Genomic DNA, 17,037 nt, shown 5'->3' on the forward strand with positions numbered 1-17,037 from the left:
TAAATCCCACTTGGTCTGGGTGGATGATCTTTCTGATGTGTTGTTGCATTTTATTGGCCAGAATTTATTGAGGATTTTTGCATCTATGTTCATCAGGGATATTGGTCTGTAATTCTCTTTCAATGCTGCATCTTGATCAGCCCTTGTCCTGACTGTTGATGTACAATTTAATACTTTATCCCTTTTAGTATTTTTTTGTTCTACTTAATACTATTTTTGAACTCTGTAATTAACACACAATTATTCTTAGGTGTTTAAATTTAACTGAAAAGTGATCCCTGTTAAATATAAGAGTGGGCATAAGAGAGGGAAGAGATGTACAATTTGGGACATTCTCAATCGGACTTGCCCCAAATGGTGGAGTTAGAAATGTGCCAGGGGATTCCAATAAATCCCATCAAGGTTGCATGTACCAATGCCATCTTACTAGTACAAGTGATCAATTTCAGTTCACAATTGATCATACTGATAGGTCTAAGAGTCAAAGGGATCACATAAACAAGACTAGTGTCTGCTAATACTAACTGATAGAATAAAAAAAAGGAGAGAATGATCCAACGTGGGAAGTGGGATACACAGCAGACTCATAGAATGGCAGATGTCCTAAACAGCACTCTGGCTTCAGAATCAGCCCTTAAAGCATTCGGATCTGGCTGAGGAGCCCATGAGAGTATTTTAGGCATGGAAAGCCAAGACACTCTGGCAAAAAACCAAACCAAACCAAACCAAACCAAAACAAACCAAAACAAACAAACAAAAAACCTAAATGAAAGATCTCTGCGAGTGAGATCCCAGTAGAAAGAATGGGCCATCAAAGAAGGAGGGACCTTTCTCTGAAGGGAGGAGAGAACTTCCACTTTGACTATGACCTTGTCTAAATAAGATCGAAGTCGGCAATCTCAAAAGGCTTCCATAGCCTTGGCAACTCATGACTAGAGCCTAGGGAGATTACTGACACCATAAGCAAGAGTGTCAAATTGTTACGTCAAGCACAGTAGTCACTGTGCACTTACTCCTCATGTAGGATCTTTGTCTTTCATGTGTTGTTCATTGTGAATTAATGCTATAACTAGTACTGAAACAGTATTTTACACTTTATGTTCTGTGTGGGTGCAAACTGATGAAATCTTTACTTAATGTATACTAAACTGATCTTCTGTATATAAAGATAATTGAAAATGAATCTTGATGTGAATGGAATGGGAGAGGGAGCAGGAGATGGGAGGGTTGTTTGTGGGAGGGAGGTTATGGGGGAGGCGAAGCCATTATAATCCATAAACTGCACTTTGGAAATTTATATTTACTAAATAAAAGTTAAAAAAAAAGAAAAGAGTAATGGCTGTCTTCATCTTTATTCTCCATGTATTTCTGCTTGGGGGAGGGACATGGGTCATCATCTTGGTGAATTTTTCCAACAAAATTTGATTTATTTTTCTAAAAAAATTTACTGGAACACTGTGTTCCTATCATGTTTTCTGTAAATATTTGTTAAATGAATGAAGGCATTTGCTATTCACGGACGTTTGCCGTAAGGTGTTTATTTAGCTTTAAAAGAGAAATGTTGGGAAATAATTATTTTGTACATGTTCATCTACATGTGTGGGGGTGTGTGTATACTTTCAGAAACACAAAAATACAACAGTTTCCTTTCTGTAGCAGGCAACCTCCCCTGGTTTTCACACCGTGTGTAATTCCCACTCCCCTTGAAACTAGAGACTCACTTCTAAAAAACAGAATATGGCAAAAATGAAAAATCTCTCTTTTGAGGTTAGGGTAGATGAGTACCATGGCTTCCATCCGGGGCCTTTCTCTCTGTCTCTCTGAGAGAAGTGAACAGCCCTGTGGACAGGTCCACATGGGAAGGACCTGAGGAAGTGTTCTTGCTTGCAGCAGCAAGGAATCCTTGCCTCCAGCTGAGCAGTTCTCAAGGAACTCGGTCTTGCCAGCAGCTACATGAGTTAGCAGGGATGTGGCTCGTCCACCTGACAGTTTGACTCTCATGAGAGACCTTGAGCCAGAGATTTCCAACTAAGCTGTGCCTTGATTCCTTACTTGCAGAAACAGAGAGGTAATAAACGTTTAGCTGCATTTGGGGTCTTTTGGTGCACTCCAGAAAATACCTAATATTTTAGGACAGAATATGCATTAACCAGGACCCAGTAGCAGAATGCACTCAGAAGGTGTTGAATACATGCTTATTAATGTTTATAAGTGGTAGACAACCAAAATATATTTGTGGAATTGTTCTAGGATTAAAATTTCCATGTTGCCTTAAGGGAAAATGTGAGGTCTTTTGAGAAGAAGGCAGGCAAGTGTAGAGAGGTATTTATTTGTTTTTCTTAAGGGTTTATTGTTAAATACAGGTGCCTGTGTTAATTATTGTTTCTGAAGTGAGGAGGGGGATCTAAACGATTACCATGCTCACATTAGTGAGATTATTGAACTTGATACCGGCAGAAGAATATCACATTGAAATCTGGGCCAGGAAGTCTTTTAGAGGAAGACAATGTAGCCAATTTTGGACCAACTTGGTATTTTAATAACATTAGCACATTTAAATTCAGGGATAGTCCTTATAACTTTTAGTCATGGAATTTGCTGCCATTGCTGTGTAACTGAAGCATTAATACAAAATGTTTTTATCATGCTCCTTTGTGTTTTGGAGTGACTCAGGATTCTGACGTTGTTCTGTATAGCCTCTGAAATCAGGTAATACAGTACACAAAAAAGGTGGGAAGTCCTAGTGGTTGGGAGTATGGGCACTGAAGTCAGATGAGCAGGACTTACTAGTCTTATGACCTTTGGCAAGTTGCTCAATCTGTCTGAGCCCATTTTCTCAACTTAAAAATTGTAATAATGGTACCTACTGGGAAGAATACATGTCCATGTAAACATATATCACAGTATTTGGCACAGGACTGAATGTTAGCCATTGTTAATTATTTTCATTACTATCGTATAAATACTAAGTATTTTGTGTGGTACATAGTGAGTATGCAGTAAATATTTGTTTCCTGCCTCTTCTCTCTCCCCCTACTTCCTAACACCCAGCCCAGAGTGTTTCCTGAGTTCTATTTATTGATTGTATAGACCTTTCTCAATTCCTGATACAGGACATTTCTTAAATGCACTGCTTGTTTAAACCTTCTCTAATTTCTCCTTTTGTTTCTGAAGGTTTTTTATGTGAAGAAAGTCTTCTGAGATCCTCAGTGTAACACTTCAATCAGTAATTCAGATTCACCAGGTAACAGAATGTTTTTCTTGAAGGTTAAAAATGCATAGTAGCCAGGTGAACTAGGGAGATCTTTATTATCTGGTTATTCTATATATGTAGGATTCAGTGCCATGTTGTATATACCATTCTCTCTGAATATTACATTAACAGGAAGGGCTGTAGTTGTGTGAACTCAGTGCTGTGTTACAGGATGGAGCATTGTAGCAAAGTTACGTAAGGAAGATGATGCAGTGGGGGTTGCTTAACAAAATGCCCAAGCGCTAACCAGTGTTAAAATAATTTTTAATTTTTGCCAATTTATTAAATGAAACCGTAATTTTTATTTGAAAAGTTTAACGTTGAGATAATAAAATGTTAAAATAATGCTACCATTGTAAGTTTTTGCATTTAAGATAATTTAGTTGAAATGAGTGATTTTTTTGTCTCAACAGCTCAATACCTATGATGGAATTGAATTTATTACTCAGTTACTAGGAAGGGATTAAACATATTAAAGACAAATAAATTAGGCTATTGTCAAGGATCTGAGAAGTGTAAAAATTCAGTAAGATTACATTTTCATGATATGAAAAGGAACAGGGGACTGGTTTAGGTTGCTTAGCACTACAGAAGTGTTTAAATGTGGAATAAACCTAATAAAGTAAAATAACACCTCAAAAGTGAAACCTCCAAATTCAATATTTGATTCAAGTATGTTCAGTTCTTAGATAGTATAGTATTGATTTTTCATTATTTAAAAAATAAAAATCTCATCAGAGGTCAGGTGTAGTTACTCAAGGGTTATCCCTGGGCAAAGCCATTGGGCATTCACTTTGTTGCTTCTTCATTCATTTGTTCACTGATTCGTTGAACATGATTTAATGAGTCCTGTTATTCTACAGACTCTATATTAGGTTCTGGGATAGATAGAATAGTTAACCAAACAGATCTGGGTTTGGGGAAATACCATCTTTTATATTGACTCTCATCCCTCTACTATGGGAATATTCATGGTGCCCATCGTAGGTTAAAGGCTCTGAGAAGTCCTGCAGTAAAGAAACATTTTGACTTCTTTGACATAATGTTTCCTGACTTACTTGACCACAGATCCCTTTTGTCAGGCCTACTGAAGTTGAAATGCACTATGAGAAATCTAGATTAAGATGAAATCTGCCTAGAAGGACAGGATGGCATTAGACAGCAAGGCCAGTAAAACTCTGCTTTAATTCATACTTGCTGATTGCATAGCCTCTACTTAACAAAGAGGAAGCTTGTCACTGCCTTCATCTTGTCTAAGACCCTTCCCATTCTCTCAGCTTGCAACAGCCACATTTTCCAGCTTGGGAAATAACCCAAATTCAGTATGATGGGGAAGGTTTCCAGTTGGTTACAAATGTTAGCTGTTTGCCAAAGGGTGCCTCCTTACCCATCCTGTCCCTTCAGTTTCAGCAGTAGATAAAAATGTGGAGTATGTGGTGACATTGGGTTCTTTTAAAAGCATTCCAGCAAATCCAACTGGTCTGAAAGAAGAGCTCTTTTGCCTTTTTTGGAATTGCATGCTTTCATAGTGTTAAAATACCCATCAAAATTACCTTTAGTGCACTGCAAAAAAAATTAATGCATGCAAAGTAATGTAAGCACATGGTACTTTTAATTTTTCGGTGGCCCCAGGGCACCGTTATCTGTTCTTTTCTGGGAAATCAGTCATCATGTAGCTATTGGGGAAAGGGAGCACTTCGGCCCCTTTTCTGGGAGCAATCCAGTGCAGTATGGATATTAATTAAATTTATTAAACAAATAACACAGCGACTCGGGGAAGCAGGGGTCCATCTGCCAGCTCTGCAGACAGATCTCTGCAGAGACGCGAGCTGAATGGTAGTTAAAGCGAAGTTGCCGAGCTCAGCAGATGGGCTCTTGTCTCCAGTGGGGGAGATTTGGTGGCGGTCCAACAACTCTTTTCCCCCTCCAGGTTTTTGTTCCTTGCAACTGTGATTGAAGGAGCCCTTCTCTGTCTTTTCCCAGCCTCGTGCCTCTCTCCCCCACCCCACCCCCCTCTTGTTTATGTGAGCAATGTTTAAATCTGAGTGATTTGTTAGAGAGGCAAGTCCCGGCTGATCTCATTTTGTGTATGTGCTGTAAAGCTGAAGCAGAAAATAATTAGGAAAATGTAATCCCATTGACTTTACACCCCACTTGTGTACATTGCAGCAGCTCAGCCCCATGCACTGGAATAAAGGCCCTGCACAGATTGAAATTTACTCAGCGTCCCCGTGCTCTGCACTTAGAAGTCCATATTATTCTGAGGTTTAGATGCTTACTGTCCTTAAACATGTTCCTTTTAGAACTCCGTGACTTTCAAACCATGATATTTAAGGATTCTTGTTTGGAGGGTTTTTTTTTTTTTCTACCCTAATGTCTTCATAGTCCCTTGGCAAGTGTCTCGATGCCTTCAGTCCCAGTGTCTCCTTCCCTTGCCATCTGGGACGAGATGCAGTGACAACGTCAAATCAGCACATTTATGATGTTCTGTATCTCTCGGAAACCCACTTCCCCACTTTCCAACTCACATATTCCCAGAAAGGATGGTGAATTTGAAACCTCCCCGCAGTAAAGGACTGCTTTGCTTTCAGTTGGTTATCGCTTCCCAGCATTTGGTGTGATTTTTGACCAAAGCCCACTTGGACAGAATTTAATGCTAGGATGTTAGATTGATGTAAACAACCCCCCACCACACACACACACACACACACACACACCCCTTCTCCCACCTGAACATTTGGGAAATTCATTTTGTAGAAGGGGCTCTCCTCTCTGGCCACGTCCCCTCACGTGGGACTGATGCCTTTCATGGGGTCATCACACACCCCCGGCGAGGCGGCTTGTGTGCTGCATTGACAGCAAAGTTTTGGACAAAATAGATACCACCTTGGGCTGAGTCCTGAAATGCCCTTGCCTTGGAGAGATAGGTCTGCTTCCAGCCAACCTGCCACGGGGTTGTATTTTCAGAGATAACAGCTCCTCTGTGGCCTGGAAGCTCCTCTAATCAAAATGCATTCCCTCCCTCCCCAACAAAACCCACCATTCTCTGCCAGCAGAGGTCTCAGCTGGCTACAGAACCCAACGAGAGGAGTGGATGAGTCTGGGATTAGGATTTCCTCAAAGTGTGTTGAGTCATAGGAAATATGGAGGCCAAACTTTGAATGCATGGATCTGTTTGTTGAAGCACAAAAAAATCTTAGCTGATGAGCCTGCACCCACCTAGGTTGGGTGGCCAGTTAAGTTCTGCTGCCCGTGAAGGTGTTTGGCCAAGTCTGTCTTTGATATTAGTCCCCGTTTATGCTTTTGGAACCCAACTTACAACCCAGATCTCGTGAGGTTGAACCAGGATGTGCAATAGTTTGGCTGCTGTTGTCAGTTGCTGTCCTCCCCTGAGGTCCTAGCCCTGCCTCGGGTCACACTGATATTAATCTTAGGAAGGTGGCTGTTACTGTGGAGTTAGGTGGAAGGTTTTGGTTTTCATCACAGCCCTACCAAGGGGTATTGTGAGTTCTAAGAGTTATTGTCATTCCCCAATCCTTCATGAATTTTAAGAACTAAGCTCAAAAGATGGCCATGAAGTGGCTGGGGGAGAATGTGTGCTTTCCAGCCGACTCAGAGGTGAGCTGCCAATTTGTTTCTCTAATTTGTTGGAAGTCCCAGTCTGCTGGGGGGTGGGGGTAGACAGCACACTTTGAATTCATAGGCTATTTACCAGAATATCTGCTGTGCCTCTCCTTCCACCTTGGTGTACCTGGACTAATTTTGTTCTCTGATTTAAATCGCTATCGAGCTGCTTTGGCATCTCAATTTAAGGGAAGATTGGACGTTGTTTTTCAAAGGGAATTGCGAGTCTTTTACTCTTGTCTGAAAACAGATTGTGGCTTCATTCCCAAGGATAAGCTTAGAAATCACATATAAATCTCAGGGTTTTATTCGTAGCAAACTGTTTTCAACCCTCTTGACAACACATTAGTATAAATGAAGAAAGCAGAGGAAAAGCCAGGAAACACCCAGACAGTGTGTACATATTTCTAATCAGCTTCCTGGGCTTGCCATTCTGCTAAACACATTTTGTTTACTCTCAGGCTTTGATTGCTTTATTACAGATTTTGTAGACAGCATGACAACTTGGGACTACATGCATAAAAAGTTTTTGATTGAGGACAATTAATACTCATTTTTAAGGAACTGCAGTGTTGAGAAATAGCAGTTTATTTTATTTAAAAATAAAAGATTTATTTTATTTTTGAGACAGGAAGCATGTTCCTTCTTCTCTAGGAGAGAGAATAAAGAGTATGATATCTTTGAGCAAATTCTAGTACGACCTATTAGTTTGGGACTGAAAATAATGATGTTTGAACTGTAGCACAGGGGACATAGCCCAGTTCTTGAGAGGAAAAGGAAGGTTTGTGGTCATTGCCATCCTAAATGACGTCATGGTCTGTTTTAGAAACAAGTCTGGTGCCTGCTTTGTACTTGTGTTATGCCAAGGAGCTTTTTGTAATCCTGGTTATAATAAAGATTGATTGTTGATTAGAATTGCATTGCTTTCTGGGAGCCAAGCTAAAGAATCTAGCACTCTCTGTTTTAGTCGCTGGCCATCTGAGTCTTCTTTGGTCCTAGAATCCCTTGCCTGGGCAGTGCTTCAAAAAACTGCCTTCAATTCTTCTAACCTTTAAATTTTAATTTGAAAGGTGGAGAGGGAGGGGCAGAGCAAGAGGTCTTCTGTCAGTTTACTCCCCCCAAAAAACACAACATCTGGGGTCTCCCACATGGGTGGCAGGAATCTTGCTACTTAAGCCATCACCTGCTACTTCCCTGTGTGTGCATTAGCAGCAAGCTAGATTGGAAGCAGAGACAAGACTTGAACCCAGGGACTCCGATATGTGATTTGGATATTTCAAGCAGTGACCCAGATGCTGTTCCAAATACTTGCCCCTCTAATTGTGTCTTCTGAGGTCAAGTTGAAGGCCTTCCTGAATCTGGCATAATTCTTACCTTTTCTCCATAGAGTAGATTTTAATTCAAATTCAGAGTTGTACAGAGGAAGAGATTTTATAAACTACCTAGCCCAGTTCCTTCCCAGACATAATGGTATGATCATGTCCACTTGAAACAGCAGAATTTATACCGTGGTGTTATAGTTTTTATTTTTAGTGAGTTTAAAGATTTTTAGGTTTTAGAAACTTATTGCTTGTATTAATGAGAAGAAATTTCAGCTCCAGGAAATTCGTAGTTTGTCCCAGGAAGTGATGATAATAAAATAGTTTAGCTTCTTGCTGTCACTATTTCCTTTTCTTCATGATATGCCGTCAAATAATATATGTCATGATAACTCACTACCATTGCTTGAGCACTTACTATGTGCTGCCCCCTGTGCTCAGCACTTTACATACATCATTTAATCTTCACAACATATTGATGTTCTCATTTTAAAAATGAAGCAGTTGATGGTAGGAGATGTTAAGTAACTTGCCCAAAGTCTAATCTGATTAATATGAACTAATCTAATCTAAAGTCATATCTAATAGCCAGGCCTGGATTTGGAACCAAGATAGCTGACTCTGAAACCCTTGCATTAAACCAGTCTGCTGCATTGCTGCTCTATCTGTACTTACTTGTAATTTATAATTCACTTAGAACCAAAAAGAAGTTGTGGCCCCTTCAAATAAAAGTGCACACAAAATAATTAGAAATCAAACTAAAAAGATAAATCACATGGGAGCCCCTCAGTTTTTAGAAACAGTAATCCTGTTTCCCCAAAATTTGTGTTTTCTGTGCCAGCATTGGCATTGTCTTTAACTTTCTATTAACTTTTGGAAGAATGCTGGGTGCTAGACAGTGAACTCTTTGGGAAATATGGCCTCCTCTTATTGCTGTTGTGTGTCTAACTTATGGTGTTAATGTTGAAGAAGCGGGCCAGAGAATATGAAACTGAATACACAGGGTTGACTCCAGCTGCTACTGCTAAAGCAGGCTTATTTGGAACAGGGTTGGGTCAACCTGGGTGGCATTTGTGATTTGGAAACTCAAGGCAAAAAATAGAGGGCAAAGAGAGAAGACAAGGTGAAATAAGAGAATTGTTTATGTTTCCTGTCTATTTTTCACTATGTGCTGTTTTGCATTTTTATACGTCCCTGATTGCTACCTTGAATCATTTGTAGGATGAGGCATGATATAAATACATGCTTGTGTGTCTGCACCAACACTCGTATGTCCACAGAAAATAGGAGATTGAATTGACCTGTTGGTGAAATCCTTCGTTGTCTGGTTGGATAGGTGAAGAAAGGGTGGTTTCACATTCAGGAAGAGCCTAATGATGTCAGACTCAAAGGAAAGGTGTTGAGGCACCAGCTGGGGTTGTCAGAAGCATTGGGCTTTCTGCATATGGTGGGAACTATCCCTGCTGTTCTTGGAATTTGCTCATCCCAGGTATTATGGTTTCTGGACCTTTGCCAGGCTGGGATGTTTTTCTGTGGTGCTTAAGAAAGCTCTCTTTAAGACTGAAATGTTGTATCTCAAAGACATGTTTTGACTGTCTGTGCTTCCGGGGTCATTTCCAAGAAGTCTTTGTCGGTACCTGTACCTTGCAGGGTTTCTCCAATGTTCTCTAATAATTTGATGGTGTTGGGTCATAGATTTAGATCTTTAATCCATGTTGAGTGGATTTTTGTGTACGGTGTAAGGTGTAAGGTGTAAGGTAGGGGTCTTGCTTCATGCTTCTGCACGTAGAAATCCAATTTTCCCAGCGCCATTTGTTGAATAGACTATCCTTGCTCCAGGAATTGGTTTTAGATCCTTGATCAAATATAAGTTGGCTGTAGATGTTTAGATTGATTTCTGGTGTTTCTATTCTGTTCCATTGGTCTATCCATCTGTTTCAGTACCAGTACCACGCTGTTTTGATTACAACTGCCCTGTAGTATGTCCTGAAATGCCTCTGGCTTTGCTTTTGTTGTACAAGATTGCTTTAGCTATTTGAGGTCTCCTGTGTCTCCATATGAATTTCAGCATCGTTTTTTCCAGATCTGAGAAGAATGTCTTTGATATTTTGATTGGTATATCATTGAATCTATAAATTGCTTTTGGGAGAATGGACATTTTGATGATACTGATTCTTCCAATCCATGAGCATGGAAGATTTTTCCATTTTTTGGTATCCTCTTCTATTTATTTCTTTAAGATTTTGTAATTCTCATTGTAGAGATCTTTGATGTCCTTAGTTAAGTTTATTCCAAGGTATTTGATTGTTTTTGTGGCTATTGTGAATGAGCTTGATCTTAGAAGTTCTTCCTCTGCCATGGCATTGCCTGTGTATACAAAGGCTATTGATTTTTGTGCATTGATTTTATATAACATGCTACTTTGCCAAACTCTTCTATGAGTTCCAGTAGTCTCTTAGTAGAGTTCTTTGGATCCCCTAAGTAAAGAATCATATCATCTGCAAAGAGGGATAGTTTGAGTTCTTCCTTCCCAATTTGTATCCCTTTAATTTCTTTTTCTTGCCTAATGGCTCTGGCTAAAACTTCCAGAACTATATTGAATAGCAGTGGTGAGAGTGGGCATCCCTGTCTGGTACCAGATCTCAGTGGAAATGCTTCCAGCTTTTCCCCATTCAATAGGATGTTGGCCGTGGGTTTTTCATAAATTGCTTTGATTGTATTGAGGAATGTTCCTTCTATATCCAGTTTGCTTAGAGTTCTCATCATGAAAGGGTGTTGTATTTTATCAAATGCTTTCTCGGCATCTATTGAGATAATCATATGGTTTTTCTTCTGCAGTCTGTTAATGTGGTGTATCACATTGATTGATTTGCGAACAATGGGAGTAGTGCTTTTGGTCTCCCCTGCCCTTATCAGAGGTCACTGAGGTGCAAAGACAAGTTTTGACTTAGTTCCCAGAACTGTATTACTTCTACTTATTCATTTAAATTGGTAAATATACATACATATATATATATATATATTTTCATTGTTTACAACATGTTGTTTTTCAATCACAACTTCCTAATTTCTAATGAGATGGGTGTTAGACAATCACACTGACAAATAGAGAAATACAAAAAGTGGTAAATGATTTGGAGAGGGGTGGTCAAGAAATCTGCCACTAGAATGGTGATTTCATGACCACCCAAGTAGTCCCATCCATCATTGTTGAGATCTAGCTGTGGGGTGGAGGTGGGGGCATGCTGAGAGATCAGGGTAGGTGGGCAGTAGAGAGAGAACAGGGAAGTGAATAATGTGGCAGTAGCTTCTTTGTAAAGAAGAGATGAATTTTTCATTTAATACTCTTATGTGGTGCTCAAACATCAGGTGCACGTGTCACTTTATAATAAAGAAATTTTCAAGTAAAAATGGAAGAAGATAATAGGTTGTATTGTTTAACTCTTGTCATAAAGCTTATTAGTTTGTTGATTCTTTTGAGATACCTGTCTTCATCTGTATTTTGGTATAAAGTTTAAGGGACAAATGAAGTATTTATTCATGTTGTCTTTCAGTTAAAACAAAGGTAGATGTGAAAATGGAAAAGACAGTTGTGGAATGTTGAATGAACAACCCATGTATCTTCTAATTGTGTTTACAGACTAAGAAATGCATTTTAATTAGTTGTCAAGTTGTTTTCTGTGTATAATAATCTCAGCCATTTGGAAAACAGCAGGAAGAACATGTTTCCCATTGCAATGTGGCATTTTGTTGTTTGATGTGAAGTTATAAACCTCAAAAGAGAATTGTATTTGGCTGTGTATAACAGACACTGGATTTCTGTGGCTTCATTGAATAGAATATATTTTCCTCACAGTCTGGGATTGGTATTCTTTGGTTCTAGATCCCTTCTTTCTTCTGTGGTGTCCTCATCATATGTGCTTTGTCTTCATGCTTGCTGCTTCATGGTCTCAAGTTGGCTGTCCTTAGTTTCTTTTTTTTTTAAATATTTATTTTATTTATTTGAAAGTCAGAGTTACACAGAGAGAAAAGGAGAGGAAGAGAGAGAGAGAGGGAGGGAGAGAGGGAGGGAGGGGTCTTCCATCTGCCGGTTCACTACCCAGATGGCTGCAACGGCCATAGCTGCACCAATCAGAAGCCAGAGCCAGGAGCTTCTTCCAGGTCTCCCCGAAGGTGCAGGAGCCCAAGGACTTGGGCCATCTTCTACTGCTCTCCCAAGCTATAGCAGAGAGCTGGATAAGAAGTAGAGCAGCCGGGATTTGAACTGGCGCCCACATGGGATGCTGGCACTGCAGGTGCAGCTTTACCTGCTGTGCCATAGCATGGGCCCCTGCCCTTAGTTTCCCATCAGAATTTCATGCAGGGCTGGCACCGCGGCTCACTAGGCTAATCCTCCGCCTTGCGGCGCCGGCACACCAGGTTCTAGTCCCGGTCGGGGCACCAGATTCTGTCCCAGTTGCCCCTCTTCCAGGCCAGCTCTCTGCTGTGGCCCGGGAGTGCAGTGGAGGATGGCCCAAGTGCTTGGGCCCTGCACCCCATGGGAGACCAGGATAAGTACCTGGCTCCTGCCATCGGATCAGCGCGGTGCGCCAGCTGCAGCGCGCTGGCCGCGGCAGCCATTAGAGGGTGAACCAATGGCAAAAGGAAGACCTTTCTCTCTTTCTCTCTCTCTCTCACTGTCCACTCTGCCTGTCAAAAAAAATTAAAAAAAAAAATAATTAAAAAAAAAAAAGAATTTCATGCAGAAGGAAAGAGGGAGGAGGGGCCGGTGCTGTGGCTCACTTGGTTAATCCTCCACCTGCGGTGCCGGCATCCCATATGGGCTCCAGGTTCTAGTCCTGATTGCTCCTCTTCCAGTACAGCTCTTTGCTGTGGCCCGGGAAGGCAGTGGAGGATGGCCCAAGTGCTTGGGCTCCTGTACCTGCATAAGAGACTAGGAAGAAGCACCTGGCTCCTGGCTTCGGATCGGTGTAGCTCTAACCATAGCAGCCATTTGGGGGGTGAACCAATGGAGGGAAGACCTTTCTCTCTCTCTCTCTTACTGTCTATCTGTCAAATAAATTAAAAAGAGAGAAAGAGAGAGAGGAAGGAAGAAAGGAACAAAGAAAGAGGAATGGTATCTTTTAAGTCAGAATTCCAGACCAGCAAATGTGGAGGAGGGATTATATTAGTGAAGCAACTAACTTTCCTTGAAATCCCAACAGATTTTGCTTGCTTCTCATAGTCAAGTCGGGGGTTACATGGATGCTTATGCCTGTAAGGGAATTTGGGAATAAAGTCTCATCCCCAAAACTTAGCATTCTTTTAATAAGAAAGAACACGAGGGTGGATACTGGGTGGGCAATGGGCATTGCTGCCTTGAGAGACTTCTAAGTGTTTATTATTGAGTTCAGTGAAATCCTGAACATTGAAGACACAGGGTACATGTTAGAAAAGGATCATCATTACTGATATGGTCCCATATTTGTATTTAAAATAGTCTTCTACATAACTTTGAATGCATTTTGCTAATTTCTTGAAAGATCTTATTTCATCAGTTTGACCCCTTAGGGTTGCTGACAAATTGTCCTAGCAATTGGAGGAAAATAGCCTCTGTGGTTCTTTTTTTTTATTAAAAATAAATAAATAAATAAATAATTTTATTAAAAATAAATAAATTTTTTTTTTTTTACTTTTTATTTTTTTGACAGGCAGAGTGGACAGTGAGAGAGAGAGAGAAAGGTCTTCCTTTGCCATTGGTTCACCCTCCAATGGCCGTCGCGGCCGGCACACTGCGGCCAGCGCACCGCGCTGATCCGAAGGCAGGAAACAGATGCTTATCCTGGTCTCCCATGGGGTGCAGGGCCCAAGCACTTGGGCCATCCTCCACTGCACTCCCTGGCCACAGCAGAGAGCTGACCTGGAAGAGGGGCAACCGGGACAGAATCCGGCACCCCAACCGGGACTAGAACCCAGTGTGCTGGCGCCACAAGGCGGAGGATTAGCCTATTGAGCCATGGCGCCAGCTGTGGTTCTCTTGTTGCTTGCCTCTGTTTGCATTTAAGAAAAAAAAAGAGTTGTTTACTTGAAAGTCAGAGAGAAAGAGAGAGAGAGAATCAATGAGAATCTTCCATCTACAGGTTCGCTCCCCATATGGCTGCAATGGCCAAGGCTGGGCCAAGCAGAAGCCAGGAGCTTCATCTGGATCTCTGACATGGGTGGCAGGAGCCCAAGCATTTGGGCCATCTTCTGTTGCTTTTCCTGGGCCACCAGCAGGGATATGGATTGGGAGAGGAGCAGCTGGAACATGAACCAGTACCCATATGGAATGCCAGCATTGCAGGTGGCTACTTTACCCAATAGGCCACAACACCAGCCACTCTGTTTACATTTTGGTATTCTCTTTAGTCTGTGGCATTTTAAAAAGGTATAGTTTTAAAGCCTCTTGCTCATCGCTTTAGGAGTAGATAATATATGGTGTATAAATCTACTTATCCAGGTGCCTACCCAACTGGGGCTGTTGGGTGCCAGGGTAATGTTAGCCCTTCCTAGAGTACAGAGGTTTTCACCATGAGTGAGGGTGTTAGCATTAAGTCATGTATGAGTATTATATTCTGTTTTTTTTTAAGAGCTATTTATTTATTTGAAAGGCATAGTTACAGAGAGGCAGAGGCACAGAGAGAGGTCTTCCATCCACTGGTTCACTCCCTAGATGGCTGCAACAGCCAGAGCTGCGCTGATTCAAAGCCAGGGTCCAGAAGCTTCTTCTGGGTCTCCTATATGAGTGCAGGGGTCCAAGGTCTTAGGCCATCTTCTACTGCTTTCCCAGGCCATAGCAGAGAGCTGGATTGGAAGTAGAGCAGCTGGGACTCCAACTGTCGCCCATATGGGATGCTGGCACTGCAGGTGGCGACTTAACCCACTATGCTGCAGTGCCGGTCCCAAGTATTATATTCTATTATGCATAGTTTCTCTTAATTTTGTTATTAAAAGTCAATGTGTGGCCGGCGCCGCGGCTCACTAGGCTAATCCTCTGCCTTGCGGCGCCGGCACCCCGGGTTCTAGTCCTGGTCAGGGCGCCAGATTCTGTCCCGGTTGCCTCTCTTCCAGGTCAGCTCTCTGCTGTGGCCCGAGAGTGCAGTGGAGAATGGCCCAAGTGCTTGGGCCCTGTACCCCATGGGAGACCAGGAGAAGCACCTGGCTCCTGCCTTCGGATCAGCGCGGTGCGCCAGCCACAGTGCGCCAGCCGCAGCGGCCATTGGAGGGTGAACCAATGGCAAAGATGGCAAAGGAAGACCTTTCTCTCTGTCTCTCTCACTGTCCACTCTGCCTGTCAAAAAAAAAAAAAAAAGTCAATGTGTTGGCCAGCGCCATGGTTCACTTGGCTAATCCTCTGCCTGTGGCGCCGGCACCCCGAGTTCTAGTCCCGGTTGGGGCGCCGGTTCTGTCAGTTACTTCTCTTCCAGTCCAGCTCTCTGCTGTGGCCCGGGAGTGCAGTGGAGGATGGCCCAAGTCCTTGGGCCCTGCACCCACATGGGAGACCAGGAAGAAGCACCTGGCTCCTGGCTTCGGATCAGCGCAGAGCACCGGCCGCAGCACATTGGCTGTAGCGGCCATTTGTGGGGTGAACCAATGGAAAGGAAGACCTTTCTCTCTGTCTGTCTCTCTCTCTCTCTCACTGTCTACTCTGTCTGTCAAAAAAAAAAAAAGTCAATGTGAATAGAAGTTCTAGAATTTTCTCCTGCGCTCCCATAGGTCTCATCTTTGGATCATCTGGATAGCCCCTTGTTATACATCCCACACTTTGGACATGGCTGGGCTAGAGGTTGGGAAGATTATATAAGCACCATTTAAAAAGTGTCAGGGTAGGAGACGTTACTGACTCTTTGGCTGTGGAGACTGTCCATTCAACAGACAATGAACCGAGAAATTCCTGCCAGGTGCTGTACTATACACTAGGAAGAGAGAGACAATTCAGTTAGCTCCTGCCCCTGGGGAGCGCCTGACTTAATGAGGAAGACTGAAATGCAAATGAGAAATTGCTAATGGTGTGCAGGGAGACACAGTACAAAATGTTCAGAGACCCTTACCTTCTGTGGGCCTTCGTTGCCTTCCTAAATGTCTCAAATCTGACCACTGCTTTTAATTGCAATTCTTCTGCACCATCCCTCCCTCCCCATTCTCCTTGCTATAGTATCTTTTTGATATCCTCATGAACCATAACATTCTATGCAGTTGAATTATTCATGGTGTTTGTTTTTCTTACCTGTCTTTTTTCATGAGAGGCAGGGATATTTGTCTGTTTTGTGCACTCATATGTCCCAATTCCAACAACTCTTTGTTGTGGAAAATTTTAAGAGGGATATGCATGTTCTAGAGAAGGAACATCATACACAAAAGTATGGAGGTAAGAAGGAGGCCAGTGTGTTGGGAAAATATGTGTGGTTCAGTGTGGTTGACACTAGGGAAGATGGTGCACAGTGAAAGATGAGTCTGGAAAATTGAGGAAAATGATGAAGCCCCTTCTATATATTGTTTGTCACTGGGGAATTTCCAGCAGCTAAAGTGCCTAAAAAACTGAAAAAAAGAGAACTGACTTATATAGCACACAGAAAATTTTACTTCCTTTTTTTCAACCCCTTTGTGCTTCTCCAAAATATGTCAGCTGAGGAAGGCCTCTGGATGAGGCTTGGGAGGAGTTCCTGAAAATCTGGAAGAGGAAACATGTTGCTTTTGTTTTTATCACCCAACACAGTTGTTCAATAAATGTATACAGAGATAAATGAAAGCATTAACTTGCTAAGCAGTTTCTAGACAACCCCAGAAGTTAAAAGAAAGATACTTAGTTGTTATAAAGTTCTG

General features: G+C 41.9%; 1 protein-coding gene across 6 annotated transcripts in view; it reads left to right on the forward strand.

The window, feature by feature from the left end:
* Positions 1-17,037, forward strand: part of LOC100346516 (uncharacterized) — a 254,537-nt gene that overhangs the window by 98,205 nt on the left and 139,295 nt on the right. For 5 of the 6 annotated variants that reach the window (XM_070071938.1, XM_051825757.2, XM_051825765.2 and 2 more), the window contains one exon: positions 3,175-3,244. The exons of the other annotated variant lie outside the window; for it this stretch is intronic. The gene's annotated coding sequence lies outside the window, so the exon portion shown is untranslated. The remainder of the gene's footprint in view (positions 1-3,174; positions 3,245-17,037) is intronic. 6 annotated transcript variants of the gene reach the window in all.

This window comes from Oryctolagus cuniculus, chromosome 1 (assembly GCF_964237555.1).
Source record: "Oryctolagus cuniculus chromosome 1, mOryCun1.1, whole genome shotgun sequence".
Taxonomy (NCBI): domain Eukaryota; kingdom Metazoa; phylum Chordata; class Mammalia; order Lagomorpha; family Leporidae; genus Oryctolagus; species Oryctolagus cuniculus.